This window comes from Pinus tabuliformis, chromosome 7 (genome assembly GCF_031772625.1).
Source record: "Pinus tabuliformis cultivar Carrire ecotype Pingquan chromosome 7, CPIR1, whole genome shotgun sequence".
Lineage (NCBI taxonomy): Eukaryota > Viridiplantae > Streptophyta > Pinopsida > Pinales > Pinaceae > Pinus > Pinus tabuliformis.
The window spans coordinates 454,528,919-454,534,122 of NC_142293.1; the positions used below are offsets into that span (position 1 = coordinate 454,528,919).

At 34.4% G+C, this 5,204-nt stretch overlaps 1 non-coding gene across 1 annotated transcript; it reads left to right on the forward strand.

The window, feature by feature from the left end:
• The first annotated feature begins 3,486 nt into the window (after window positions 1-3,486).
• On the forward strand, window positions 3,487-3,573 carry LOC149247922 (small nucleolar RNA U31b). Its single transcript, XR_016267815.1, has one exon. It is a non-coding gene; the product is annotated as a small nucleolar RNA U31b (small nucleolar RNA).
• Window positions 3,574-5,204: the final 1,631 nt, after the last annotated feature.

The window sequence follows — 5,204 nt, forward strand, 5'->3', positions numbered from 1 at the left end:
ACATATAAAGCTTCTTCTAGAATCCATAGAAGTTGGCTTGAGCTCCTAGTGATCTTACGCCAGCTGACCAAGTGAGAGCCTGTAGTAAGAACTAGTACTTCTGCATACATCACCGTCGCTTCCAAGTTTGTTACGAACTGCCGGGTTGATAAAAGTAAAATAGGAAGCCCAGGAGTGCAGCATTATTGCTAAAATACTAGTGCCCACCAGAATGTATCATGAAATTATGGGTAGTGACGTAGGCTTTGGGCCTGAAGAAGTGGCTCAAATCCCAGGGAAACTAGCATAACACTGGCAAATTGGGTCTCTAGACACTAGCAAGCAAGCCTGTGAGAGAAACTCTAGGTTTCTGGATGTTGTCATGCCTATAGCATGAGAGTGACTAAGGCTTAAGATGTCCAAAATCTCAGTGGGACCCAAGGGCAAGTTGTTTAAAGTCTTCGATTGGTTCCTGAGTGTCCTGAAGATGATGTTGAATGTTTGTATGGTGTGTTTCCATCGATTCCAATTCCTTAACATGACTTAGCAAGTAGAATCATATGATAGTGGCCTCTCGTCGCATGTTTTCCTCGGCTGGTTGGTTGCTTGGGTAGATGTGGGAGGAGGGTGTTACAGATTGTTTGCACTAGATGCATTGATTTCAGTCTAGATGTTGATTTCTGATTTGATGCAACTAGATGTATGATGTACATTAATTTTAAGGTAAGTAGATTAATAGTGTGTGTTGATTTCAGTGTAAGCACATCTCTTCTCCCTCCATCTATATATCTATCTCCCATTGTCTCTCATTCTTTATCTCTCTATCTCATCCCCCAAACATACACACTCTCTCTCCATATCTATCTATCTATCTATCTCTCTCCCTCCCTTTTCCACTCCCTCTCCCTCTCTTCCCCTTCTCTCTCTCTCTCTCTCTCTCTCTCTCTCTCTCTCTCTCTCTCTAACACTTCCCTCTCCATATTTATATCTCTTCCTCCCTCCATGTCTTTGCCTATCTCTTCCCCCCCCCTCCATCTATATCTCTATCTCACCCCCAAAACATACAAACTCTCTCTTAGTGTGCCCACATAAACATTATTCATGAATTGACTTCCTTATTACAATAATTCAACTATAAATACAATACTTGAATTTTCATCTTAAATAAAATGTTCACTTACGCGAAATGTATTATTCTTAAAACTATAAACTATTTGTAATTGGCTACATTCTTATTATTCCCATTTTCCATCATTCAACATTGTTAATCACTTTGCATTCAAACACGGTAATAGAGCATAACTAATAGGTGTGACAATAAGAACAGTAGAAGAAAATAGTTTCAAATTGATCGCAATGAAGATTGTTTGTAATTCACTATATTCTTATTATTCACATTTTCTATCGTTCAACATTGTTACATTGTCACTTTGCACTTAAAATTTTTATTTCATCATTTTTCATCATTCAAGTTACTAACAGTCTCTCTCATCTCAACAAACTGAGGTAACTAAGAAAAGTTAAAGTTAAATTAACCAAATTAATATTGACACATCTAACATATTTAAAATGATCAAAATAATTATATGTCAAAAAAATTTGTATGACTACAGACGACTGAAACCAACCTAGATCCATCTTAACCCCAAATCTATCAAGCGCTGAGAGGGATCAAACCTCTCAAGGTGAAAACCTTTCCTCAAGTTTTGCACTCAAAAAAGAGGTTTGCACCTCGAGAGATTTGATCGCTCTCAATGCTTGATAGATCCAGGGTTAAGATGGATCTAAGGTGGTAGTTACTCAATTATGAACATGATAATTATATTATGTAATGTTATGTAAATAAATTTATCCTTATAACAAAATTATCATTTCATTAACCATGTATTTATGGTTCTGAATGGAATGATACAATTTTGTTAGGTTATTTATTGTGTATACATGGAGCTATGATTTATTGACCATTATTTTACTTATTTCTACTCTGTCATGTTAAATTAATGGTATATTTTCACTAATTTTATTTTTTAAATAAAAAAGTATTTCAGTTAACTATAATATTTTTATAATTGCTATTTAATTTTGTTTTTATGTTAAAACTACAAGTTTCCAATTTTTTGTTTCTATAATAATCAATTACAATTAATTTTTTATATGATTCTACTCAAGAGATGACCTTTTTTCATGAATTTTTATCAAAATCTGATAGATTTTAAAAACTTGAGTTTAGATTGTTTAATTTGAATAAGTTTTTTAGGGTGATGAATCCATTTATGCCTTCAAAAATGTCTTTTAAACAACAAAAAATCTTGAAATTGTATTGCCGAATTTTGGAAAATTCTGGTGAAAAAGACTGTTTTATCTATAAATTAAACTAGAACTTAAAAATTTATAATCCTATCTTTTTTTAAATAAAAAATAAAAAATAAAAAATGTTTCTTTAATTAAAATATTCTCAATATTATTTAATTTTACAAAACAATATAATAATCTCTAAGAAATCTAATATAATTTTTAAAATCAACTATAATTATTGAAAATATATATGGTCTATAACCAAAATACAAAATTACAAATAACAAAATACCTTGATTAGTAAAAAATTACAAATAACAAAATATCTCAATTTACTTATCATAAAATCTTCTAAATTCTAAATTGAATAAATTCTAAATCATGACTTAAATTCAGTATGCACTTTTTCACTACTAAACCCTTAACCCTAATTCTAAAACCCTCACCCGATAGGCTCATCTAATTTCCCTATATTTAAACCAGCGATGGCCTTCATACCCAACTTACTGGTTTTAGGTTGGCCCGCTTGACACAAACCCTCACCCTATAACCTCATCTCATTTCCCTATCTTTAAGGCAGCGATGTTTTCATGCCCAACTTACTGGTTTTAGGTTGGGCTGCTTGATGTTTATGTCAGGCTTTGAGTTTCGCTTTTGTTTCCAACGATGTTTCATGTTCGAATTTGTAGGTGTGATGACCACAACCCTCCGAAGGCAATGCCGAGTTTTCCGTGAGGAAATTGAATCATGTATCACCAGCTGACCTCCTTAAATTTGTCTTTTATGTAATCACCTTTGGTATCTGGTGTCCAGAGCTAAGGCAACACTAAGGCATCTCATATATTGAGGCCAACATTGAAAGAACGACAGGTATTGCGACACAGATTAGCTTCGTGTTTTCTCTGTTACTAATAAACTGCCAACATTTCTCCGCCTCTTATATAGAAATGCATTTTTGAAGGGCTTTTGCAAGTTTTGAGTTTGTTTTTTCGCCGTTCTATTTCTATTTTCTGTTTTTTTATTCTCTATAACTTTTTAAATTTATTTAGATATTTTATATATGTTCTCTAGTGTTTTCCATAGTTAGGGTTTTTAGTTGTTTATATTAGAGTGCAGTTGAAGATGAAGACAATGTAATGTTTTGATTTAATATGATTACTCATATTATCACCATCCTTCGACTTAAGCTGTAGTTTTATTGTACTGTATGTGGAAAATGATGATGATTTGATTATCGTCCCAGTCTTAGTAGCACTTATTTTGTGTTACGTACGGATTGACATTCTAACATGCTGATTTCCTTACACATGCTTTGAATTCATGTTCATTCTTTCTACGAGCTCTTTATTAGACTGAATGCCAGATATTGATTGGGTTCATGATGAGAATCGAAGTCATGCACCACTCTGAGGGTGTCTCTGCTAAAAATTCCTACCAAAACAATTTCTCAGAGGCTTTGTTACATCCCAGAGGTTCTATAGATCTGTTATGTACTTGATATGTGAATTTTTCTATCATCAATGGAATTTTAGTAGATAACATGGCTCCATCTTTTTTAAAGACTTTTACTAGATTATTGGACATAAGAGTTTCAGGGGAAATGGGTTGATCACTTAGACGGGTTGGCTCTTTGATGCATATCTTTGTAATTCCATTATGTTTTCGTATGACTGCGCTAATCTGTATGGCCGGTACTGCATTTTTCTATGGCTTGATTCGTTTGCATTTTTAGAAATATCTGTTATCTCTCATTAGTTATATATGATAATGCTGTCTACGGTTCTATGGTTTTCACAGGTTGCACTTATTTCCAGAATTTTTTCATTTTGTAATGATTTCTTTAGGTTATGGGCAGTCAGATTCAGTTTGCGAATGTTTTCAATGGAACTTAAGCTGGAAATAAAATCATGTACTTGAGTGTGACTTTCATAAAGAAAGAATATATTTTCTATTGCTCAAAGAACATAAAGGAAAATATGTGAATTGAAAGAAAAAGTCGCTGGAACACCCAGTACGATATGCTTGATTAAGACCAGAGAGAAATCCCATCCATTAACAGATTACCTGCATCCACAAGAATGCGCCATACTAACTCTCGTATTTTTTGAAGCGCCACTTATTTAGAGATAGTTTGTCTTCATCCAAGCATGCGTAAAAATATCGTAACTACCACACTACAGGGATTTTTTAATCTTAAAGCACCTGTTTAATACTAGCATGGAGGGCAAAGAGAATCTTGAGTGCAGACAAGAGGACATCAGTAGGTTTGCAGGTTTTAAAGGAAAAAGTGTAGCAGGCACAGAGGCTGAAGTCATCTTCTTCCCTGCGTGGTTTTAATTATTGTTCAGTGTGCAGAAATAGGCACACTTTGTGGTTCACTTTTTCTTACAGTTGAAAAACTGGCATTAGAGAAATCTAATGACAGAAATTTCCACGTATAGAAACTCAAGGTTTTTTTTTTTTTTTTCTTTCTTTCTTTTTCTTTTTTTTTTTTTCTGTAAGGGTAAATAAACATACATTCCACATTGTCCACAGTGTTTTAAAATTCTGCTAGACTGAATCGGATTCGACTGAGCTAACCGAGCCAGACCCTTGGTCTGGCTGGCTCAGTAGGAAAACCGGTTCGAGGGCTATTTTGTTACAGAACCAGCCAAGACGCACCCCTGGCTGGGCCAGCTTGGTAGAAAAACTGGTTCGATGGCCGGTTTGTTACGGAATCGGCCAAGCCAAGCTCGACCCTTGGCCGGTTTGTTAAGGTGTTGTGGTTGGTCGATGGGGAAAGATTGACTATGGACTTCATTTATGAGGCTATGGATCAAGCAAAGGAGAAAATAAAGGCAACATACAAGGATAGAGTGGCTAAGTATGGGTCCATCTTTTAAATAATTGATCAAAGATGGAACAATCAACTCTATTTCCCTATACATGCA